The 26,479-nt window shown below is 47.3% G+C and overlaps 1 protein-coding gene and 1 non-coding gene across 9 annotated transcripts in view; one reads left to right on the top strand and one right to left on the bottom strand.

Moving 5' to 3' along the window:
* The window catches only part of TRIO (trio Rho guanine nucleotide exchange factor), a 284,086-nt gene that overhangs the window by 193,670 nt on the left and 63,937 nt on the right, over positions 1–26,479 (bottom strand). The window lies entirely within an intron of this gene.
* Positions 9,979–10,085, top strand: LOC118703970. The gene has a single exon (XR_004983211.1). It is a non-coding gene; the product is annotated as a U6 spliceosomal RNA (small nuclear RNA).

The following is a 26,479-nucleotide window of genomic DNA, read 5'->3' as shown; positions in this document are numbered from 1 at the left end:
CCAGCAATCTTCTAATGGTTGCTCATTCAGAACTCCCTCTGATCCATTCAGCTACTCCCCTAAACATACCTTCCCATCATCTGACTCCCCTAACATTCTTCAAATAAAGCCCAAACTCCCTGACATGGCACAAAGTCCCTCATGAACTGACCCCTGCTTTCCTCTGCGTCCTCACTAGTTCCCTCTCATTACCCTCTCCCCACACCCATACCCGGAATTCCAATCACCCGCAGGTAACACGCCCTTGCTCACCACTGAACTTACACACACTGCTCTCCCACAGCCGTAAAACATACCCTCACCTCCCAACATGTGCACACACTAACACACACACTTTCACCTCTTCAACATGCATGTGTGCACACTAACACACTCACACTCACACATTTTTCCCCTTCACAGCTCCTCCTGAAAGTCTGACCAGACCCACCCTTTCTGTGACACTCCCACTGCTAGATCAGACCCCTCATCCCCACTCCCTAGGCACCCAAATCCTTATCCCACGGCAGTCATTACCCAAATACACATCAGTACCCTCTCCCAAAAGTTGAGCTCCTGGAGGAAGAGGTCTCTCGGACAAAATTTAACACTGTGATGTTTTAATCCTTAGAAACCCACTTGAGAGCGTACATATAGCTGCTCCGCCTGCTGTTCAGCTAACCTACTTTGCTTTGACAACCTTCTCCCTGGTTTTCTGGTATACCAGGAATACATCTGAAATACACTGATACGTCCGATGCCTGGGGACACGAGCAGGACTAAGCTCAGTCCTGTCCTCCAGGTGTGTGCTGACCCACAGGAGGCAGAGCCTGGAACAGGACTCAGATCCTCGGAGCAGCAATTCTGCCAACCCCATAAGGACCCCGCCCCAACAAAAAGTGGTGCTTCATAACTGCTTTGTTTTGGGCTGAATTCCGAGGGCAATGTCCAGTTACCTCTGAAGTTCTCTTCAGATCCTCTGTTTAGCACAACACGCTCTAAGGCTGAGCTGCTGGGAGAGGGGCCAGCCCGCCTTGGGCCGCAGGTAATGTGACCTGGTTTAACATTGTACCAACCAGGGCAGCCTCAGCCTTTAGGACTCCATGGCTGGCAGTTAAGGTTAAAGCAACTTCCTTTGTTCCTGCTAACTCCGGTTACTGTGTCCTGTTTTACCCTCATTTCCTGCAGGGGGAAAGTTCTAGTAAAAAGGCCCGTATCACTTACCTTCCTATTGAATTCCTAATAAGAAATTTAAGAAATTTGAGAAAAGTAATGCATCTGCTAATGTGAAAAACAAAAAGAAATTCATTTCCATTCTCTCTACCTCTCATCTCGCCTCAAATTCCCTTCTGTACATACAGAGAAGTAGATTTTTTAAATTCTGGTTATAGAAGGTATCTATTAAGCCAAATAACTTAGATATACTGATGGGAAAACAAATTTGGACATAAAAATGGATTTAATGTGAACTGACTCATCACATACTTGCATATTCATTGATGAACAGAAAAAGATGCAAATTCACAAGGAAAGAGGGCAGAAGTGCCCGGGAAGGGGCAGGGAAGCTAGCTGGGAAGGAAGTCACTGCTGGGGACCTGCTGACTTTGAGGAGATTACCAGCCCAGCCCAGCCCACAGCGTCTCCTCCCTTAACTCAAGGTCAGAGCGGGAGCTCCGGGAGCAGAGGCCCGGGGGGCCCAGGGGAGCGGCCACAGGGGCTCAGGCAAGGCTGTGCCCTCTCAGCAGGTGAAGCAGGTCCAGCTGTGTGCCCACAAGAGGCACCATCCCAGCTGGAACGCCGCTGATGCCATGCGGGGTGACAGTGTCACCGGGGCCTGTGCTGAGGATACGAGGCCTCCAGCTTGCTCTGGGGCCCCTGCCTTAAATAACCCCGGGAGGAGGAGGGAAGAGGGGCGGGAGGGCGAGATCACACTCTCCCCAGGATGACGTCTGCAGACTTGCCCTGCAGCGCCCATGCCTATGCTGAGTGCCTGAGACCCAAGGATGTGTTCTTCCGCCGACGGGGGAATATGTTTCCCTTTTTCCAGTCCCCTAGTTGCTACCAGTATCTTATCTACTAGGAATCCCAGGGAACACCCCTCCCCCCATTGGCCCAGTATAGAAACACAAACGCATTGCAGTAAAAACATGGAAAATAAGGCGTGGGGACTCATTCTCCAGCTCCCACACCTGCAGGACCTCGGAAGTGCCTGAACGCAGACCTACATGCACCTGTCACCCAGGTGCTTAGGACATGCAGGAGAGGACCCAGTTACAGACAACCTCGTTCCAGGGAGACAGGGCACAGACACCAGAGGTGGGGACCAGAATTCACACCTCACTTCCACCAGCACCACCTTCTACAGACACCACCTGCAAGCCATGGAGCCGAGACTCAAATCAAATCTCTCTGCAGGTACAAGGGTGTCTATGCAGAGCGAGGGCCGGGCCCTCCCGGGCAGGAAACCATGGGTGGGCTCTGAAGCTCCCAGCACCTTGGCTTCCTCGCCTGTGAAATGGGGTCCCAATAACCTCACCTCCAGAACTGACTAATAACAGCGCCCAGAACACGAAGGATCGGTACCGCTGCCGTCTGAGGAAGCAGCTGACTCTCAGGTGCATGCATCTGATAAGGGCTTTAATAGAGCAATGTGGGGAAACTGCCATTTACCTGCAATTACTGCATTCTATTAAGGAGATGCATTTTGACTCAGGAAAAAAACACACACAATATAACTGAGAGACATGCAGTCATTGGCAAAGGCCACAAAAAATACTTTTAAAAATCAGCACAGTCATGGCAGATTAACCTTGGACCTTCCTTCTCCCGGGACTGACTATAAATAATTTAAGGAACCGAAGATTTCTCTTCAGAAATCAGAACACTCGTCTGCCTGAGAGTCCCACGGTGTGTCCCCACCCGCACCTGAGCACGGAGGCCAGCCGGCCTGCTCCCACCATGGAAAGGGGCAGGTCAGAGCACAACTGGTTTGAAATGACACTGAGGAGCCAAAGCCACCTGAAGGGAATGTATCTTTCTGAAAGAGATCCCACCTCGTCTCTAAAATGGTGGCAGCAGAACCTTTAATAACCTCAGAAGTGCTCCCTCCCTGACATCTTCCCTCCGTTGTCAGCAGCCTGTCCACTGGTGTGAGAATTCGCTCCTCCTGCCCTGAGGGATAGGGCAAGGGATCTCAGCCACAATATCCCTGGCAGCGCTCCCAGCCAGGACTGGAGCTTGTTCTTGACCCCAGGACCTGGTGGAGATGCCAGGCCGGGCTGGTTTGGTGCCCAGAGGGAAAAGGGCAGCTGGCTCCGGGGCCAGGCCCTCCACCTGCACGGACCCTGTGTCCAGGAAGTCTAACTCCAGGAGGAGGGCACACTCGGCCTCTGTGGCGCTACCTGGCTCAGACCCGAGGCCAGAAGGCACAGACAGACCACACAGCCCTCCATCCTCATCTCTCATTCAATCTCTGTCTTTCGTATAAAGATCATCTCTCATTTTAATAGATGAATAAGAGCAAACAGGATTTTCCTACTCTAACTAGGCACGTGGTACACAGTGAAATGAACAGCTAGTTGTGCTGTTCAAAAAGATGCTGGCTGTGCCCTGGCCGGTGTTGGTCAGTAGTTAGAGAGTTGGCCCACCCACCAAAGGGTAGAAGGTTCAATTCCAGGTCAAGGGCACACACCTAGGTTGAAGGTTTGATCCCCAGCCCAGGTCAAGGGCACACACCTAGGTTGAAGGTTTGATCCCCAGATCCTGCAGGAGGCAGCCAATCTATGTGTCTCTCTTACATCAACGTCTCAATGTCTATACTCTCCTCCCCCTTACACTCTCTCTAAAAAAGCAATGGGAAAAATAAACTTGAGCCCTAACCTGTTTGGCTCAGTGGATAGAGAGCATCGGCCTGGGGACTGAGGGGTCCCAGGTTCGATTCTGGTCAAGGGCATGTTCTTGGTTGCAGGCACATCCCCGGTGGGGGGTGTGCAGGAGGCAGTTGATCGATGTTTCTCTCTCATCAATGTTTCTAACTCTCTATCTCTATCCTTCTCCCTTCCTCTCTGTAAAAAAAAAATCAATAAAATATATTTTTTAAAAATAAAATAAATAAACCCGAATGAGGATTAAAATAAAAAGATGCTGGCCTTTGTACATACAGGGTCCCCAGCTGCCACACCCTCAGCCCACTTGGGTGAAGGCAGGACTCGTGCACAAATAAGTTTTTAAAACCACACTATCTTCCTGCTTCGTTTCTGTGACAACAAGCCCAGATGGTCCTGTGGAAGCTCACAGCATGCTGTCAGTCCCTCTGCAATGGCGCCAGCTCAAAACCTTCGCTCGGGAAAACAGGTGAGAGCTATTATAGTAAATAACCTCTAAGAGCCCCGGTGGCTTTAATATCCAATGACTTACTTATGATAAAATAAGAGGCTTTTAAATCAATCTCAGCTACTAAAAGGACGGCCCAAGCAAAAGAGACTTAGAAGGGAACGCGGCTGGTCTGCACGAAGGAGCGGTGTTGCGAGTGACGTGCGCATGTCTGAAACCAGCATCCTATTTCAGGACCAGGACCCTCCCAGTACCCCAGCAGCCTTCTCCACACCCCCTGATGGCGGCCACCTCTAGCTCCAGACATAACCCCCAGGATGACTTTTCAGAACAACCATTTGCTTCCTTTTGTTGTTGTTGTTGTTGTTAGTATATTTTTATTGATTTCAGAGAGGAAGGGAGAAGGAGAGATAGAAACATTAATGATGAGAGAGAATCATTGATCGGCTGCCTCCTGCATACCCCCTATTAGGGATTGAGCCTGCACCCGGCATGTGCCTTTGACGGGACCCTTCAGTCCCCAGACCAGTGCTCTTTCCACTGAGTCAAACCAGCTAGTGCTGCTTGCTTTTCTTTATAGTTTTGCCATTTATGACTCTACTGATACACAATATTACTTTATTTGTCTTTAGCTTCAGAGGAATGCAATATACTACATGCATCCTCTCTGACATGTACCTGTTGGATGGTCAATACACATTGATGTGCATGCTGAGTGGTGTTTAATGCTCTGTTCTATGGCTCTTCCACAAACCTGTCTGTGCAATCTTACTAACAGACATTTGCTCATTGTAAGTGATGCTGCCATGACCAGTCCTGTCCATGTATCGCAGAGCACATTTCCAGGGCCTCCCCAGTCTGGGTCAGCGTGTATGCACCTCCAAGTTTACGAGGTGAGCCACGCTGCTTTCCCAAACCCTCCCTAGAGCCTACGTGGCTGCCAGACGAGTCTAGGTATTTAAGGAGGCAACCGTTGGGTAAATTTTGCCAAAATGAGTTGAAGAAAACAAAAACAAGCATATCAATGGGCAGGAGATTAGATTAAGATTAATTTGGAGTTCTAACCTCTGAGCTAACAGAACAATACACCAGATCCTCGCATTTCACCCTGAAACTCTGACCCTGAACGAACAGGATACCCCAGATGTTTCCCCTTCTATTTCTATCTCAACTGAGTTCCTCTAATAGTTCCTCCTATTTAAAACTCCACACGAGCAACTGCCAGACAGGAACTGCTCGGAGACCAGGGCAGAAACGCCATCTCTAACCTCCCAATGGCCTGCGCTCCAAAACTGTGTTAGTGAATGTTCCATGACTCAATTTCAGGAATTGGTCTCCCCAAAGACATCACGCTTAGGGTCTCAGGGGTTCCCTCAAAAGCCTACTTAATACACAGTAACTCGTCTATGCTACTAGGGTGGGTTGGAGCAAAGAGAAGAAGAGAAGGAGGAGGAGAAGGAGGAGGAAGAGGAAGAGGAGGAGAATCCATGTGTTCTGACCTCCTTGGATCAAGGTAGAAGGAAGCAAGGTGCATGGAATTTACATGTTCATAGCTGCATTGGTAGAACTGGAAAAATGAAGGCTAGCGTGGCAGACTGTGTCATACTGCACGTGTGTCCGACTAGGGCTGGGAGGAGGAGGAGGAGGAGGAGGAGGAGGAGGAGGAGGAGGCCCTTAGGGAGGATGGGGCCAAGGCAGAAGGCAGAGGCCGGCCCTGGCTCTTGCCGCCTCCGACTTGCCTTGCCCAGGCCTCCTTCCCGCCTCAGCCCGCCAGCAAGCAGGGCACCAGGCTTGGGTCTCCAGACACCCTGACATGCTTATAGCTGAGTATCCAGAGAGCTTTGGTTTTGTGGGCTCTTCCTCTGCTCTGTGGATTCTATCTGCATAGGACTTAGATACCTAATACGGATACGTATTGCAATTAAAACAAAATAAGTTTAAAATATTAATTTCTTTAAAGGTAATGATATACCCATTACATGTTAACAGTAATACTTTCTATTTAAAATGTCAGTATTTTCAAAACTAATCACTGTGAGAAGGAGGAGGGTGAGAAAAGTGAAGGCTGTAAAGGAATGGTTCCATCGTTCCTGCGCTCTCCTGTCATCTTTGGTTATTCCCGTGAGAGATGACAAGAAAGGGCAGCTGTCCCTGAGAGCTGTCCTGGAACAGGTCCCACATGGAGGGCCGACACAGGCACACAGGTGAGGCCACCTGAAGGGCCCGGCCGGGAGCAGCTGATGATGAATATGCCCATGTGTTTGCTTCTGGGCGGAGACGGTGGGCTGAGGGCAGGCAGGCCAGGGAGTCAGCCAGGCTTGGGCTTAAACAGTGGCGGGGGGAGTGGTGAGGAGGGACCAGAAGGGAATGACCACAAACGGAAAAGCAATTAGACCTGTCAGCGGACGTGATGGAAGAGCAGCGGCCCCGGCATTCTGAAGACGTCTCCACAGACTCCTGCGCAAAAATGCTTAATTTTTAATGAGACAAAATCTTGAACAAGACGCAAAATGACCGCAACTGAGTCTTCAGTCAGAAAGTGACCTTTTCCTTTTGTAAACAAGTATAAACAAAGCCAAAGTGGCATTTATTTTTATCTCAGTGCCTCATTGCACAGGATCTGGCAGAGGCTGAAGGCTTGGGAAGGGCATCTGCGAGGGAAGCTCCTTCCGAGGCCTGTGCTAAGGCAGCACTGCCATCTCGCAGGTGGTCCAGTGAGATCCCGGGCCAGGCGCCCCGCCCCCATCCGCAGGACCACACGCCAGTGGACAGTGGCTGCGGCCGCTGTGGCTGTTCCCAAGTGCCCTGCTCGCCTCACGCCCTGGACCTCCTCCCACCCTCTCACCCAACCGGCACGTCTTCCTTCGCCAAGAAAAGCCAGCTTGTACACTGGGTCTTCTTCCCTTCCACACCCAGGCAGCTCTGCTGCTAACTTCCCTGCTGATTTCCGGGAAGAAAGAGACTCAGAAAGAAGGATCCTGAGGCTTCTGTTGGCACCTGCTTCATCTATTGATTAGATCATTCCCACCCCTGACCCCTGGCCCCTGACCCCTGCAGATGGATTCATAACCCCATCCATCTGCAGGGACCATCCAGTGCAGGGACCATCCCCACCTCCCAGAAGCTGCAAGGTTTCAGAGGTGACACCAACAGAACACGAAAACCTGCTTAGTAATGGTGCTCTGTGCCCGTCAGCTCAACAAATGAGATGGCCCGCGCCTCTGCTCCCTGCGGCCCAGCCCTGAGCCTGCGCTGCCCACGGGGAGTGACGCCGCCCGGCTCGGGTGCGGCCCGTGGCCATGCATGCCAGGGGTGACAAGGGCGGCACAGCCCAGTGCTCCTCTCAGTCTCCCAGCGCCTCCATCTCCAAATTCTCCAAGTGATGGGGCACTTTCAGAATCCGGGATTAAGGTGCTCTGATTTTTAGTTATACAGGAATTAAGCTCTGTCCCTCTAAGTACAATCCATAAATGCTGGTCAAAACTAGTGCTGGCAGAGCTTAACGATAGGTTCCCAGAGGCATGGGGCCCCCTGGATCAAGGAAACCTTGTGAGTCCTTTAATAGTACAGGTCGCAGCACCTCACCACTGCAATGACATCACCCAGAGAGCCAGGCACAAGGTGCAATGCTGTCTGGGTGTCATTAAGCCTCAGTGGCTGGGGACCCACTGGTGAAAGAATCCCCGGGGCCGCCTGAGGAGCAGGAAGGCTCCAGACCGAACCTTTTGTTTAAACAATAATTTAAAAAAAAATTCCCTGGGGTCAAATGCCAAGTGGTCCCCGAGCCCGGCTCTGTCTTTGGCCGCAGTGCTGGGTGTCAGAGCTGCCGGAGAAGCTCCGGAGCCAATGCAGGGAAGTGTTCCACCCTGCGCTGCAGAAACGGGGTGCAGTCATCCACTGCAGTGACTGCGCAGCTGCTATGCCTGAGTCAACAGGATGGAGGGACAGCCACAGAGGAAGGCAGCCAAAGGCAGCCTGTGCGGTTCAGATGTCCTTCCACGCACACGCGGCCGGCCACGCAGCTCCCTGGGCAGCTCTCCCGCGTACCGGCTCCGAGCGTGCCAGCTCCGAGCGTGCCAGAGCTCAGGAGGAAGCCCAAGCTGCGAGCTTTCGCCCTCTGATAAATAGGTAAGTGGTTGCTCATGGCAACAGAGTCCCCCTCCCCCCATTTTAAGTCTGTGCACACACACAGCCTCCGTGGGCCTCTACAACATGCTACTCTGGTCACGTTTCTGTGTTAAAAAAAAAAAAAAAAAAGTCACCCATGGAACATGAAGGCACACGTGCGTATGCAGAGGTGTGTGCACAGCCTTGCAAGGAGTGAGGAGCAGCAAGAGGAATGCGATTTAATTCCAAAGGCACAGCCCTTCGGAGCTGATAGGAGCTGGCAGCAGTGTCCGTGAGGACAGTGACGGCATGCTCCTGCCACGTGGCCGCGGGAAGGATTACATCACCTCCTTTGTGCAGAGGAGCTGCGGGGGAGGCGACTGCGCGCCAGTGGGAGCACCACGCGGGGCTGCGCTGCAGTTGGCTGCAGTTTCCGTGAGTGATAATCGCTCTTATTGCTCCTTTGTGTCAAGAATAAAACATGCCCTAAAGACAATAAAATCGTAAAGCACGGATCCTCTCTAACAAATTCATAGTCACCGTTTCCCTGTGCCTCCGAAAGCACACAGTTTCTTAACAGGAAAATTCCAAAACCTGCAAAGGGAAAATATATGTCTATTTATGAGCTAGGTAAGAAAATCGGCAGAACATTCATACATTCCAGATCTACTCCGGCTTTCTGCTCGGTGCAAGGTGGCATATTACGGATGTACACCTGGTCACCACATTCTCTCCCGCCCTGAGCTGGAGCTGCCTGGGCGTCAGGGAACTCTGTTCTCTGCTCCTTTGAAAATGACCCTGTTAACCAGGCCAGCTCAGAATGGCAATATTACCCAGAACCCCACTCAACAAATGTGTCCTGTGAGCAAACGCCTGCCCTTCGCCTTCCCTGAACCTCATCCTCAACTTGGCAACAAAGTGCTCATGCCCAAGGGTCTGTTCAGCTGTTGACCTCGACACATGCAAACTGGACTGACACAAAGGATCGAGTGAAAGCCCCACCACGTGAACACACTCTCTATCCCCAGTCCCTCCCTAAAGCCCAGGCAGTTCATTCAGCTGTTTTTCAAGCCAAAGTAATAATGAAGGTATCCTCCTCCCCCGACCCCCACATACCCTCACCCTTACACACCCCCACCCCTGCCTTTGTAAATGGCCTTGACCCGGAGTGATGGGCAGTCAGCAGAGGGGGCAGCCTCTCTGAGGGCTGAGTGTTGTCAGCTTCAGAGGGATGGCTCTAGGACCCAGAAATCCACTGAACCAGAAATCATTTTCCACCCTTCCACTTGCAGGTCTGCTTTACCAGCAAGACCATTCCCACGTCTCTGCCCATTTCCACCGCCTCCTTCAATGGAGAAGCCACACACCCACCTCTGAGAAACACCACTCAGCTCAACCTGCAGAACACATGTTTGTGGGTGTGCGCCCCATAAAAACTCCGCCAGGAAATTCAGAGAGTTTCCCAAAACCATTTTCAAATTATCAAGAATTTTTTCAATAACTTCAATTTCTAAGTTAGCCTATAAGCATGAACGCCTTTAAAGACTTTAATTTTGTGCTGACTTCGGCAGCACATATTATATACTAAAATGGGAAGGATACAGAAAGGATTAGCATGGTCCCTGAGCAAGGATGACACGCAAATTCATGAAGTGCTACATATTAAAAAAAAAAGACTTTAATTTCTTATAACAGGGTACACTGATATAAAACTGTTCACTTAAATTTGAAAGTAACTAAATTGTATATTATTAGAATTTTTCATAATTCAGACTGGTCTTCCCTAGAATTCCCAGGCTTATATCTACATACAAAACAAAGGATGAAGGCAGCAAAGTCCAAATCCCCACAGTGACCGTCATGGGACATTCCCGTGTTCCTGAACGTGGCTCAGACTGGGGTGGAGGGGGCGGTCCCCGTGCATCTGACAGACCACAGGTCCACCTGCAAGGCCTCCTGGGAGGCCCCAGCCCAGCCGCGCCCTGGTGCTGCCCCTGCTCTGCAGGCGGGTGAGGGAAAGAGAGAGGGCTGCAAAGACAGAAGCTGGCTCTTTGGCCTTTGGGAGGGCACCCGTACTGCTGGCATGGCCAAAGGGACTGAGGAGAGAGGCAGGAAGACAGCCTGGCAGACCAGAGGGCCCCAGAGTGGGCAGAGTGGGTGCACCTCCAGGGGCAGATGTGGAGGGAAGGTGGGAAAAGGTCACCAGGATGTGCAGAGACAGACGCAGGGAGAGGAAACTTAAATTTAAGTTTTAAATGTGAGAGCAGTAAGGTATCAAAACTAATACTGTTGATTCTGAAATGAAGTCACATTTTATTTTTCTGTTTTAGAAAGGCATTCTGTTTGTTTCAAAGACAATTTAAATAAAAGAAATTGCTTAAGTTGAGAGAAAAAGTAAAATTTACAATGGATTTAAGCAAATCAAGAGGCTGGATAACGTTTTCCCCCATTAAACCATTAACTAAGTTACTTTCCAGAAAGATCAAGCCGTATTTAAGCTCCTCTACACCTAATCTAGCTTCAATCTTTACCTGTCTGGAAGAGCCACCATATCCTCAAAACTCAAAATAAGCCATCTAATTCCATGGCCTCATTTAACTGAAATGGCAATCATTGACTAACTGGGCTTTGGGAAGGTCAGCCCGCTGGAGGGCAGGGTGACAACAAGACCAGAGCCACCAGCGGGTGGATTCTGAGGCCCCGGGCACGCTCGGCGGCATGGCTCTTCTCAATGACCCTGTGTGCACAGGGAGGCGGCTGCGGAGGCCGCGGGCCGCACAGAGAAGCCCTTCCACGAGGCATCGCCCATTCACCGCGGCAGAGTTGTCACCGGCTAGGCCTGACGCACGCCATTATTAAGCAGTGACAAGCACAGTTCTTCAGAAAACAAGGTTTTTGTGAGCAGCTGCCTCAAAAATAGTCTAAGCCTTTCTCTTCTTCATCTAAAGGTGGAGGAGGGGAGAGAAGGAACGGCAAACACTGCCCTGAATGAGAAAGCTGGCATTGCGGAGAAGACTGGGCCATTTGAAAACTGGACACTGATCCTATCACACGCATTCAAAAGGATGCTGCAGCTGAAATAAGACCCTTCCGTGAGGGAGGGCTCAGAGGACTGGGGTGTACTCATGCAGAAACTATGCCAGCATTTTCGACAGGTGCACAGGGGCTTTCTCAATAACCCAAGTGCCCTGAGCAACTGGACACACCGCGGAACCCCGACATTAAAAGTTGAGATGGGCTGAGACCGGTTTGGCTCAATGGATAGAGCGTCGGCTTGGGGACTGAGGGGTCCCGGGTTCAATTCCAGTCAGGGGCATGTACCTTGGTTGTGGGCATATCCCCGGTAGGGGGTGTGCAAGAGGCAGCTGATCGATGACTCTCTCTCATCGATGTTTCTAGCTCTCTATCTCTCTCCCTTCCTCTCTGTACAAAATCAATAAAATATATTAAAAAAAAAAAAAAAAGTTGAGATGGGTAAAATTACACAGGGAAAACATTAGACATGCTTCATCACAACACGTGCTCTCTTTTCACTCACCCAAAAGACTCGCTAGCTTTTCCAACCTTTCTGTCAGCTGAACTTTAGTGTTTGCAGCAGGGAACTTTGTACATGCAGCTCTCAAGCCCGAACCTCCTTCTCCACCCCCACTCCCATGTGTTCCCTGCTCAGGTGACTGCAAGCCCCCAATGAGAGCCGGACCCCACCCGCACCCACCAGGAGTCTCTGCAGGAGCAGCACGATCCCGGCCACGGCCCAGGTGCTTCGTGAGCCTCACGGGGCACATGTGGCCCGGGGCCATCGGAACTTGGGGTCTATCTAATGATCACTGCTTCTTTTCTCTAGCACTGTTAACATGATAAATCAGAGAAATTACAGGGTAAGTCGATGTCTAGGGACTCGCCTGAGAGCCTGGACACTGGAAAGAGGCGAACACATTCTAGGATGTAAATAACCGACCGATTCAGAAAGGTTGGCCATAAGTATTGTGGCCATATTCAATATACCCTAGTGCAGTGGTCGGCAAACTCGTTAGTCAACAGAGCCAAATATCAACGGTACAACGATTGAAATTATTTTTGAGAGCCAAATTTTTTAAACTTAAACATCTTCTAATGCCACTTCTTCAAAATAGACTCGCCCAGGCCGTGGTATTCTGTGGAAGAGCCAAAGAGCCTCATGTGGCTCACGATCTGCAGTTTGCCGACCACGGCTTGAGTAAAACTCAACAGCCTTAAAAGAAAGCATCGGTTTCTACATTCTCCAAGCCAGACAGGTGAATTGGCCTTTTCAACTTTGCAGCCAGACCCTAAATCAGAACATCTATTCATTTCCATCCCGAATGCTGTAAATTCAAAAGGAAATCTTAACGTCGATAAATTCCCGAAACTAGCAACTTCAAATGCAAAACACCCATCTTTATGAAAAACAGGTAATATTTTTTATAGTATTAGGATCTACTTACATGAAAGAAACATCCACCCCCATGTTACCAAAGTATTCTATTCAAAGACCTTAAAGTTTTTCCATGATGTTTTATTTTCCTTATTTTAACTGAGGGACCAAAAGCATAAAATACCAAATCAACGCATGTCTGTCAGGCAATGGCTAAGCAGTAGCCAACCAGACCCTATGCAGGCCTGAGGGGCCCCTCCCTAAGAGGGCCCCTCTGCACCCCCTGCCCAGCTGCACATGGGGTGTCAGTGTTAGCATGCTAGCTGGATTGCTGAACAGCAAGTAGCAAGCTCAGATGAGGCCTTTGCTGTTTTTCTAGAAAATATCCTCTATTTGATGAATTAGGAAGCTCGAGGCTTCTGGCATACTCACACCTAAAACTGATCATACAAGAAAAAAGCTGCCCTGCCCAGTTTGGCTCAGTGGGTAGAGCATCAGCCTGCCGACTGAAGGGTCCCAGATTTGATTCTACCATGTACTTTGATTGCAGGCACATTCCCAGTAAGAGGTATGCAGGAGGCAGTTGATCAATGATTCTAACTCTCTATCCCTCTCCCTTCCCCTCTGTAAAAAAAAAAAAAAAATCAATAAAATATTTTTTTATAAAAAAGAAGAAAGTTAATGAAAAATATACACAATTAAGGGGAAAAAAAGCCAGCCTAAAAAAGTCAATATGGTCTTTTAATGCACTTAATTATTTTCATGGCACATTTTCCTTATTCAATATATGAGAAAAGCAAATACTAGAAAAACAGACTTGGCTGATATCCTCCTGCTGTATAGTTTAAAAAAAAACAACTCAGAATACTGCATTCATTATCTATATATATAAAAGCCTAAGCAAATGTCCAACCAGTAGCAATGACCACAATGGGCAGACACTCCAACTGGTACTTATGAAGTACACTGATCACCAGGGAGCAGACTCTCAACACAGGAACTGCCGAGCTGCGATGACTAGGCAGCTGCGATTCTCGGGTGACACACTCAGAACCAGAGAGGAGGGAGCGAGATTCTGGGGTGTGTCACCCGAGAACCATCCTCTGGCAATCGGGGACCTCTCAGGCGATGTCAGTGAGCCGATTTCAGCCCAATCCCACAGGCCAGGCCTCTAGTAAGATATAATGTTTTCTCATTATCATCTCCATTTGAAGTACACCTTCCCAAAAATCATTTTCTAACTTAAGAGACTCTCAAAATAAAAGTGGCCATTAGAACAGGCAGGCTCATAGAAACTTTTAAAAATCGAGTACCACAAAGGAAAATCAACCAAGGACTGTAAGCTAAAAACAACTTGGTAGGAGGGAACGAAAAGTTTGCTAGCAGCTGAAAACATCCATCGGAATAGCAGTATGAGCTTAAGAGCAAAGGAGTAGAAACCGCACTGCTGGAGTTCCAGACCTGGCTTTGCTGTTAGGAGGTGTGTGGCCTGCGGTGAGCCACTTAACCTCTCTGCATCTCAGTTTCCATATCTCTAAAACCACTCCCACCTTGTAGTGCTCTAGTCAGAGTTAGAGTTAATGCAAGGCAAGGTTTAAGCCAATGCCTGGTATACACTGAGACCCATAAGTGACCAGAGTTGAGGTGACCGTGGTTGTTATTTAGAATGCTGTGAAAGTAATATTTTCTTTTAATTTTAGTAAAAATTACAACACTCAAATATATTGCCACAAAAAACTGTTCCAATCTACCCATAAAGTATAATGTACCCCATGTCTGGCAGTGACGGGCTACAAGGCTGATAGAACTAGACTATCTGATGTGTAAAACTAGGAGCCAATATGATTACAGAGAGTGCCTGGGTGACAGTGAAGAAGCAAGACCCTACAGGGAGCACACGGTGTTTCAGATCAGAAAGCACTGCTCTGCCTCCTTTAACTGTGTTATTTAAAATGAAATGAAATGTGAAGAACGCTGCAGTTTTAGAGCTGAAAATGTATCTGTATGCACAACATAAATAGGTTAGAATAAATGGAGTTTCAATTACATAAAAAGCTCTAATGACTGTTTGGAAGTGCACAGTCTTGGTTAGTGACCGCTGGCAGATTCTACCTACCTCCTGGGCTGCTCCCATGGTCTCCGGTAAAGAAAACCCTAGTTGAGTTATTGGTTTTACAAGGCTGATTTTATAATCATACTAAACAACCCCTAAAAAATTACAAAATCTTCTGCCTACTCTGTAATTCTACCTGGTTTCCCTAAATCAGTATCATTTTATTCCCTACCATGATATAAGGCAAATTTATGGTGTTCAAAGAATTACCTAACTATGAATTTCAATATGTAGGCCTACCTTTGTAGTTAAAATGAAAGAAAGGTATTTGGAAAATACTCTTCTTTAAATAAAACCCTCAAATTGTTTCATCTATATTCACCAAAAGTAAGATCTGGGTGTGTGTGTGTGTGTGTGTGTGTGTGTGTGTATACACCTTAACTATACACAATGATAAATAACAAGTAAAAAAAAACAATCAGCCTAAACCGGTTTGACTCAGTGGATAGAGCGTCGGCCTGTGGACTGAAAGGTCCCAGGTTCGATTTTGGTCAGGGGCATGTACCTTGGTTGTGGGCACATCCCAGTAGGAGGTGTGCAAGAGGCAGCTGATCAATAATTCTCTCTCATAGATGTTTCTAACTATCCCTCTCTCTTCCTCTCTGTAAAAAATCAATATATTAAAAAAAAAAAATCAAAGTGGCATTTCTGTTTCTTTCAGCATATTCAATGCATTGCTATTTCCTTAAGAAATTATCATTGGTATTTTTAAAAATATATTTTATTGATTTCAGAGAGGAAGGGAGAGGGAGAGTGAGAAGGAGATAGAAACATCAATGATGAGAGAGAATCACTGATCCGCTGCCTCCTACATGCCCCCTACTGGGGATCGAGCCTGCGACCCGGGCATGTGCCCTGTCGGGGAATCAAAGCGTGGCCTCCTGGTCCATAGGTCAGCACTCAACCACTGAGCCACACTGGCTGGACTATCATTGGTATTTTAATCACTCAGACACACTATGGACCAAAAGACTATTCTTAAAAACTTGTTTCAAAATACATGGGAAATATTATAAATTTCAAACCTTTGTCATATTATGTTACAAGATAGGTTTTGTTAACAGCTTTAATGAAGAAATTCCATCTTGCCCCGGCCAGTTTATTCGGGTCAGGGCACATGCCTGGTTTGTGGGCTCAATCCCGAGTAGGGGGTGTGGAGAAGGCAGCCAACAGATGTTTCTCTCTCCTCTCTCACCCCCTCCCTCCCTACTTCCTCTCCCTTCTCTCTAAAATGCAATAAAAATATTTTTACAGGGAAAAACAAGAAGTCCCATCTTGATGATAAAAATAAAAAAGAAAGTAGGTAAAAAAATCAAAGCTTAATATCCTTTCAAATTCAAACCAATTGGTAGATCTGCAGAATTTATCAGATAATGACCTCTGGGGTCCCGTTGTCTATGACTTAGCATGACTTGGACTTCTCCGCCGTCAGTAAACTCTCAGTAGTGTTTCTTGTCTGAGAGGCCGGCCTCCCCCAGGGAAGGCACGCAGGCTGCCTCCGGTGTCAGAGCGCGTGGCAGGCAAGCCCTCTCCTTACAGCTGAAAGGGTTTTGGAAAATGTCTGGCTGGTTAACAGATGCTTGGCTTGGATTTCCTCCCAAATATGTTTTTAATGCTGATAATGCTTAAATGCAACTGTTCACAGCAAGGGAAAGAGTGAGGGGAAGGAAAGTCTGCTGTTGGGTAAAAAATGGGGGGACAGCCTCAAGATAGGAGCGTGGCTGAAACTGTACAGTGATTTTCACACACAGAGACTGTCAGTCGTGCCCAATCATCTTGTCACCGGAACGCCGTTGTCTTCCATTGTCCCCACTGAGCTCATGATGTGGAAGTCTCCCTAATGACATGCATATAGGAGAAATAATTGACCCCATTAATAGAAACAATTTCCCTGCTAGAACAAACCAATGTACCCACACTGTATTCATATTAGCAAATACGTTTCAGGCTTCACTTGGTGACCAAAGCCTTCTTCCGTTAACTTTATTATTATTTGAAAACGTATTACTCACAGACTACAGACAAAATCCTACAAAATATAGGCTGCAAAGTAAGGAAAGAAGATACAGCTGGAGAGACAGGGAAACCCAGAGAACATTTTAGATGGAAAGATGGAGTCCTCGGGATCAATTTATAAATTGTGTGTGAATTCCTTCAAAATCAAGAAAACGCTGCTCCCATCATGATCCCTTTCCTCCCCTGCCTGGATCTCAAAGTTCAGGAAGCCTTTCTTAGAGATGGGGGAACGGGGAGGGAGAAGAGAGTGCTGTTCCCTCAGGCCCCATGCAGTTCCCCCACAGTCACTTATGTTCCTGCGCTGTCCCTTCCACACAACGTGAAGGCAGACAAGGATGGAAAGAATGTGGATTTTCACAGCTGGTGAATTCAGTTCTGCCTTTTGGTCTCGGAGTCTCCATCTGTGAAATGGGTGGTAGCACTACCTGATGAAGTCAGTGAGGAAGTCCATGACCAATCTAATGCCCAGTTAATGGAAGTCAGTTATGTGCTTATTGATTAAGTGAGCAACATCTCCACATCTGCAAGGATCTGGGGGAAGTAGACTAGGGGGTGGCGTGGGATGACACTACTTCTCCCATGTCAGTGAGCCCAAGACCCAAACTTCTGGACCCACGAAGGCTGTCAGTGCAGACTGAATCACTGCATATCATTCTTATTCTGTACATTTCAGCTAAGTATAGGAGGAGGAACAGTAGATACATTTTGAAGGACACCCACAAAAGCACCAGGAAAGGCTGGGAGAAAGCTACAAAGTAACTGTTAGACTTTCTATCAAAAACAAATATATAAGCATAATGTCAGAATGTTTTTTATATATTCTGGGACTATTCCCGTTAGCTTAGCGTTTCAGTTCTTAATATTTTTTAATTTGATTATACAGCCACCGTGGGTATTCTGCTCTATATCTCAAAAGCCCATGCCCAACAATGCCAGATTACATGTGACCTCCTACCATCCTCTATGAAAATACGGCCCAAATACAGCATTATCACCAGCATCACCCCTCACTGATGATGCTGATACCATGAGCTGGCAACTCTCCTAATTCTATGAAGCGCATGTTTATACCCATCTTCCATGAGAAACGGAGGTTTGCAGGGTCTCATTAACTAGCAGAGGTGCCGGAACTGGAGGGCATGAGACCAGGGGCTTCTCAGCAACACGCAGCCCCTTGCAGACCAAGCGGGAAAATACCAGCGTGGTTGCCCCAAGCTCTTTACAAAACCACACTGCAAGACTTACCTTTAGGACCACTTTATGAATCAAAGGGGGGAAAAAGCATAAAAAGTTAAAGAAAATGGACAAAGACCGAATCCTGTTTTTAACACGGTCCTGATGCTACGCACTCGGAGCATCGAGGAGGCAGGGCTCCTGCACCTGAGCCCGCAGCGGGATAGAGCTGCCTTCAGGAAGCAGTCACAAGCACGGCATGACTGTGTGGCCTTCCGTTTACTCTGCACTGCCACAGGGAAGGGACCCTGTTGCTGACATGATACATGTCTTCAGGTACTGAGGTGAGTTTACATGTTCAAACTGGCATAAAGAAACACTGACATGTTCTTCACCTCCTAACTACCGCTTACTCACAGAGTCCTCCCTGGCATGCGGGGAGCCAGTGCATGCATAAACCCTGCTGTGCCCTCCGGCAACAGGATCACTGCGCAACTTCCCAACTTCTCCTTCTGCTCACATCTGTGAACAGCAAACCTGGCCCAAACCCAGCTTCCTCACGTGCAGGTCACTCCAGATCTCTGACTGGAGCATCACAGTCAGTTTTAAATTCTTAGGAAATAAAAGGGAAACGCATCTTCTGTAGCTCTTCTCCACGCCCAGCGGACTACAGTCAGGCAGGACGGGGGCAGTGGCTATTCTAAATACTGGAACAGCATCTTTAACGGTAATCTTCCCAATACATAATGACAGCACCAATGCTAAGAAAGAAGAACGTGGGTGGCTATTAACTCTACTTCAGAAAGTATAGCAACCTCCCGTGGAAAACCGGGCAATTGGGTGCTGGCTCAGTTTGTAAGAGGTCTCCCTTTCAATAAATACCTCGCGAGCAAGTCCGAACCACCATTGGAGGCCAGTGGATTATTATCAGTCAGAGAGCAGGGATGGGTGCGGATGAAGTGGCCAAGTTCAGGCATCTGACGCACCAGGCCGGCCAGTGACTTGGTGGCTGTGCTGAGGGTCTGATGTCTCAGATTCCCCTGTGTCACCTCCATCTGTGTCAAGGCCACAACTGTTGTTGGTTTCCACACAGCAACAGCTGGCAGCAGCAGGTGCGTGCGCCATGTGTGTGCAGGCATCTCCAGCGTGTGCCACGTCAGTCCCCGCCCCCAACTCTGGTTCTCTGACCTTCCCAGCAGCATGCAAGCCTCTTGCTACCAAGCCTACATCACACACACCACACCTACAGCAGCACTACAATACCACGGTAGCCACTACTTCCTCATCGAGGCATCAACAACCACTCAGTGCCAGAGGGAAATAACTCTGCTACTGTCTGAGGGAAACAAAACGCTGTGATGCTGATGAGCGGGCCGGAGGTGCCATCCTCTCTCAGCAGCTTAGAAAGACGCACCAAGTTCTCTCACAGGACAACACGCAGACGCCTGGACATTTCTGGAGAACAGCTCTCTCCAGTGACGAAAACAGGTTGTTTTAGGGGCAAATCCACAGAGAAAGAAAGTAGCATAGCAGAAGCCTCAGACTAGAAGGGATGAAAAGATTGGAGGGATGAAGGTTAAGAGGAATGGGACTTCTTTGATGTGTTAAAGATATCCTAAAATTGGCTGTCAGATTGGGTGTTCAGCTCTGTGAATATACTAAAAAGCCAATGAGTCATACACTTCAATGGGTGATTTTAGTGCCATGTCAGATACATGTCAGTAAAACTGCAAAGCAAAAAATGTTTGGAAATGTTACAAAAACAGTCTACACAAAACACTGTCCTGTAGCTGATTAAAAAACATACAAACAGAAAGGAGGAGAGGTCATTTTGAGTAGACACAGTATAATTATTTCTTCTCTCCTAAAAACACACAAAATTTTGGCATATTGAATAACTAAATAGTAATAAAGTTTAATGACTTGGCCAAATACTTCTCTGGAGAAATAAATGAATATATTCTAAGCAAGCGATTCCTAAAATCAACAGTTCTGCCTGGGGCACTGAATAAAAAGGGAGCTGCTTATGTATTCGTTACCTTTGTATGGCCAAGCAGTTTACTAAAACACTGATACCTGAAGAATAAACACGTGGACTTTATAACTAAGACTTTTTTTCTTAAAATGTTTTTTGGTACATTAAAAAAGGTGAACATTTTCAAGATTTTGAATCTTTGAATTAAAGAAACTACCTTTAGCCCAATCGGTGTGGCTCAGTGGTTGAATGTAAGCCTATGAACTAGGAGGTCACGGTTTGATTTCCGGTCAGGGCACATGCCCAGGTTGCCGGCTCAATCCCCAGTGTGGGGCATACAGAAGGCAGCTGATCAATGATTCTCTCTCATCACTGATGTTTCTATCTCTCTCTCCTGCTCTGCAATTAATAAAAATAGTTTTAAAAAAGAAACTACCTTTAATCACCAGTAATTTTTTAGTCTCTGGGGACATTTGATGTTCTGGGAAAACAGCTTTATTAAATTGCCCTGTGAAGGACCAAACCACCACAGTTCCCTGTCATTTGAACTTTCGTTCTGAGAAGTCAACAGCTCAGTGAAATCAGCATGACTCCTCCCATGAAGAAAATATTAGTTAAATAGGTGATCTAACTGACCAGGCCAGTGGGTTGAATCCACGATTTTAAGTTTGATGTTTTGTCAAAAATGTTTTGTTTCATCAGCGAAACCACAAAAAGCAAACGTCTCCTTCCCAAAAGCTTTTGATAACTTTCCCGTGAACTTATTCCATAAATACTCACTTGCAGGTTAAATGAGTATACGTAAGTGCTAAAATTTCATTATGGTTTTCACATTTGCGGTTTGGAAAGGGCAAAAAATGTTCATTTCTGTAGATTTCCAGTTTTTGTAAATTAAACCACATTCGAACCTAGCCAAATGATTGCTGGCCAATATTCTCACCTTTAAACTGTTAAAACTGTTAATATTTTATATAGCCCTTTACAGTTTTCAAAGCATTTCCCAAACCAATTAGCTCACCCAATGACTAAGCGGTCTGTAAGATAAATGCATCTGTGGTCTACACTTTGGAACGCAGACACGCTGGGGTCACAGATGACACATCACCGTTTACTGGAAAGGTGGCTAGGAAGCCATAGCCAAAACCTGACAGGGTTCCCCCTCCCTTACCGCCCCCGCAACCCTGTACTCAACCCAGAGCCTGAATTTTATTTTTTATATGATCTGTTTCATTTCTAGAATTTGTTAGTTTGCATAAATAAATTAGATTGCATAATAAGATGCTTAAAATATACTTTTAAAGTATCAAATAGGGTCTGAAATGAAATTTGCTACAAATAGCAAACTATACTTCCTAAGTTTGCCTTATGTTCTGAACATATTATGTGAGAATGGATAATGTTTTATTTGGTTTTGTTTGGTTTTTCAGAGATAGCATTCCCCCCCTTATTTCTTACTAAATCAGAGTCCTCAAAAAGAACAAATGTTCACTGAGTCTATGCTAATACTTTACTCAATTTTTCCACATTACTGGAATATAATTTCAGGCAAAGTAGAATTCCTTTCTTTTATATACTTTTTAGAAAGTAATATTTTAAAAGAAAAATAATGCCTTTTAACTCAAAGCAACTAATCTTATAAACACACTGTATTGCAGACATTCCTTGAAAATAATCTAGGTTTGTATATGAACTCAAAAAATGTTTTAATAGTAATTTCAGACCTTTTCACAAATAAAACACTTTTCAGTGCTCCACACCTCTGTTAAATGACCCGAGGACAATTTGGACTGCTGAGTCTGACTCTATGAAATAGGATAAACACATTTTGTACCACAATCTACAATCCTTACAATGCTTCCCTTTGTTACAGTTAGAACAGAAACCATTTCAATATTTCACTCCCTACACTACACCAAATATGAGTTTTTAACATTGATTCTCGAAATACAACTCTCAGAACAGGTCCCTCAACGCCACTATGTTGTAAACATTCCCTCAAGCGGGGAGATGCTGAGGTTGTAAAACTGCCCTGTGGGGGCCATGCCTCTGGCAGGCAGCGGCTCCCCTCTAACCCCCTCCCCCCAAAGTCTCTGGCAGCCGCTCCCAGTACCACCCTACCCACAGGTCAGCCAGTGAGTAAGCATTTCCCCAGCACAGGACTGGCCACCAGCTCTGAAGGTCACAGCTGCCTGCTCCCTGTGTCCATTGCCCAGCTCACCCATTGTCACCACTGAGCTGAACTGTTTGATCCTCTGCCATTCATTCATTCTACCTCTGACACTGCCACTACTTCCCTAGGGGCTTAAAGTGGTCCATGGCATCATGCTATGACAGTCTTTGTACAGGGCCTTCACCAACGTTTTCAATTGCAAAAAGGAGCAGTAAATTTTTGAGGAGCCTGTAAAAAAAAACTCAAACAATTTCATTAAAAATGTAACCAAGATCTTAAGAAGGGATGAAATACATTGTACTTTATTTCCACTAAAGGATAAGAGGAGGCAGTTACCAGCTTCCTCAAGAACCAACAACCTGTCATTCAGGATGATGAACCTTACCCCTGGAACTGGTGAGACCTCAGCCACAGCCACAGCCACGCTGCAGCCTTCACGGTGGGTTTTCCTTTTCCACCACTGCCCTGTGAGCCTTTCTGCTCAGAGGCCCACCTGTCCCTGCAGAGCCCAGCACTTCCCACTCTCTGCCACTCTACTCTGAGCAGCCCCAGTCCGATCCCACCCGTCACTGCTTTGGCCCACAAAGCCTTCCCAGCCCCAGCGACAAGTGCAGTCAGAGCCCTTACACAACGGATCCTCTCACGTATAGAAATACATATTAGAAACTCCATGTTTTTAAAACGGCATCCTTTTTAAAGCTCCAGTTTTGTGAAAATTTGCAATAGACAGCATACATTAAGTAAACAAACACAGAAGTTGAAAATACATACTTTATTTACTTTTACTGATGTAGTGTGCAGTTTTTCAAAGTCTGATGCCCGCGGCCCGAGGAATGCGCACACCTCTTTCTGGGAGCATCTCTCACTTTCTGCTCTGTGTGCAAGGAGCACAGGACGTGGTGGGCAAGAGTGTGAACATTCATTCACTCGTTTAATAAGCACTGCTTGGACATCCTCCATGCTAGGCCATGAGCACAGGCTGTTCCCGCCCTCTGGAGCCGAGTCAAGGAAAGCAGATACACATAAAATAGCGAATACCATAAATGAATTCAAGTATGAAGCTCGGAATGACACACGCAGCGAAGGGAAACACACAGCAGGGGTTGGGTAGGGACACAAAGTTCACTCAGGGCAGCAGGAAAAGCCTGCGACACTAACACCTCAGAGGAACTTGACCGATGGTTACAGTGTAACCAAGCTGGGGCGGGAGGCAGGGGCAGGGAGGGTGAGTCCGCTGAAGGCAGAAGAAACAGAAGCCAGGGGCAGCGAAGGAGGCTTGCCTGGCTGTCACTCAAGGGCCTGGAAGAAGCTCAGTGTGGCGGGAATATGCAATCAAGGATGGTGGCAGAAACACACAGTGTGACCTTGGAACCACTCAGCGCCCCTCATCTTTAGTCTCTAGCACTCTAAAACGAGCAACCAAGCCGCCCTCTGGCAGGACTGTGGTAAGGCTTAGATGAGATAACTTAGGTACCTCTCATCACAGGGGCTGGTGGTGGCTGCTGCCACTGCTGTCATAATTCCGTCCTTATGTTCGCAACTAGACTTTAATACCTGCAGCCAGGTTCTGTACCTGAATGGCCTTGCACATGCAGGTTCTCAACAAGTGTCTCTCCCAACCCCCATGATCCATGATAATACGAGTATATAATCAGAAGGAAAATGCCTAAGCCACCAGTTTATGTCCAAAGGAGAGCCAGTCATAGGATCAGCAGGGATCCCCTACTGAGTCTACAATAAAGTAACTTTCTGTAACTTTGCATGCTGAAAGTTTTACATAAGTGCGCCATAATGAAACATTTTGCTCTTGCCTACTTTCTGTCCTAACAGTACTATTAAATTAAACTCACAAGGGTGGAGGAGGAGAAGGCACACAGCGCAGACTTCGACTGCAGAGAGGGCCGGAGAGGGCAAGGCAGGCCCAGGAAGAGGTGTTAACACGCTTTCAAATTAACCCCAAGAAAGGTTTTCTCCCCTTCACGGACAGCCTGGAGGATCTGAGAGCAAAATGTGTTACCCCTTGGTTTGAGAAAATTAAGTGGTGATTATGACTCATTCCTGCTCAACTGTGAAATCCATAAAAGTCAACTGAACATAGCCAACCCTGGTTCATAAAATATAACCTGGACTCTTGTTTCAAACCCAACAGTAGTAACACTGCTCCCCCTTCCAACATACACTTTAATGCTCATATTCACACATCACCAAAGGGTATGCAGGGGGTGGGGAGGGTATTATTAAAAATGGGCTTGTTCGGCCGGGACCGGTTTGGCTCAATGGATGGAGCGTTTGCTTGGGGACTAAAGGGTCCCGGGTTCAATTCCGGTCAAGGGCATGTACCTTAGTTGCGGGCATATCCCCAGTAGGGGGTGTGCAAGAGGCAGTTGATCAATGACTCTCTCTCATCGATGTTTCTGGCTCTCTGTCTCTCTCCCTTCCTCTCTGTATAAAAATCAATAAAAATATATTTTTTAAAAAATGGGCTTGTTCGGCAATACTGAGTATAACACAGGTCATGACTGAGGGACAGAGTTGTTGAAGCAAAATGCATTTCCTAACTGTTGGGCTATTAACATACCAAACGAGAGTAAACATGAAAAACATCTGTATGTTCCCCTTCTATGTAACATGCACCGCTAAGCAAGTGCTTCAAAAGCATCATCTTGCAAATTTCACATGAAAGGTACTAGTGTTTGTAGAATTATGATGTGCATCGAGCCTTAACTCCACCACTTTTTTTCTAGCTTAAAAAAAAAAACAATAGAGAAGTGAATGATACTGGAAAAAGTACACTGCAAATTTCAGTGCTTTAATTATTACTAGGAATAAATTATTCTCAACAACCTAACAAATGACGAAACTCTCCAGTATGTTGAACGTCAACATACAAAACTTTAATGGAAAGAATGATACAAAAGATAAATGACCAGGGAAATGGAATGATGCCGGGAAGGGAGGGAGGGAGGGAGCGAGGGAGGCACAGGGAAGAGACAGAAAAGTAGAACACAAGAAAGGGAGAAACGCGATTGAAGAACAACAGCTCAGAAGCTCTGGGGGAGACTGCGTTCCTCACCTTGCGGGCCATCAGCACTGCCAGGCACAGCACAGCGCTGACCTAGACACTCGCCCTTGTGACTCCACTCTTCATGGATTCTCGCCTCCACGGGCCTTGTTCTATTTTCTATTTGGAAATCTATTGGTGGCATCTGTAATGGTCACACTGATGGGGGACACCCCTGGCATGTAGAGGATGAGAGCCAGGACTGCTGGACAGACCCCCATCCCCCCCCCCCTCTCAGGCAAGCACCCTTCATTAAGCATCTTGCCTGACTTTCCAATGTCTTTTGCCAGATATTCAATGAAACGAAAATCCTGAGCTTAGACCCTAACTTCATTCTGTGATCAACAAAAACAACATGGGGCACAGTTAACATGCACCACATTTTCCGGGAGCGCAGCTCTCCTGCGAATGAAGACATTTCTACAGTACGTGGTTCGGAACTGGACCAAGTGCTGTTCACTTCAGAAAACCCATCACCAGCAGCAATGTGGCTCCTGGTCCCTGAGTCACCAACTCCGCAGTAGCAGTGGGCCTCCGTGGACGTCCCATCCATGGAGCATCTACGCGTGGCTGCAAACATTACTCTACCTGCTGGAGCTGTGCTTCCGAAGTGCGAGGGCTGGCTGCACGTCCACAAGCTCATTAGCACCTCTCTGCCCTTAGATAAGCACTTTCATCTCTAGGGCTGGCTTTATTTTTCCTCAGCAAGACTTCACAAAGGGAGCTGCTAGGCCATTTGGATTTGCATCCTCAGCACCACGGTTCCAGTGCACACTCATACCTAAGCACGAACATACTTAACGCAGCGTGTGCCAGTATCATGTATCTCATTGCTACTTGATTAGTTAAAGCAGGGACTGATTTCTGAATTAGGTGTTCATTGTGCTTCAGGATGGCACAGGGACATTGCACACTCTGCTACAACGGGAGCGGGGGTGGCAGAGCTGGGCACCAGCGCTGGGAAGAAGAGCCTCCTCAGACCCAGCCTTGAGCGCTGTCTTCCTGATGGCACTGGAGACCTATGGGGGGAAGGGTGTGGGGAGGGGGCACGGTTTCCTGGACTGCTCCAACCTGATGAAAATTACATCACCCAACCCTAAATGAAACTCCTGGCCCAGGCTCCAGAGACCGCCGCTGCTGTCTTACCGCCTCACTGCTCT

This window comes from Pipistrellus kuhlii, unplaced genomic scaffold, assembly GCF_014108245.1.
Source record: "Pipistrellus kuhlii isolate mPipKuh1 unplaced genomic scaffold, mPipKuh1.p scaffold_m20_p_4, whole genome shotgun sequence".
NCBI classification, from domain to species: domain Eukaryota; kingdom Metazoa; phylum Chordata; class Mammalia; order Chiroptera; family Vespertilionidae; genus Pipistrellus; species Pipistrellus kuhlii.
The sequence above is the reverse complement of the archived record's forward strand: the minus strand, read 5'-3'. Positions and strand labels throughout refer to the sequence as shown.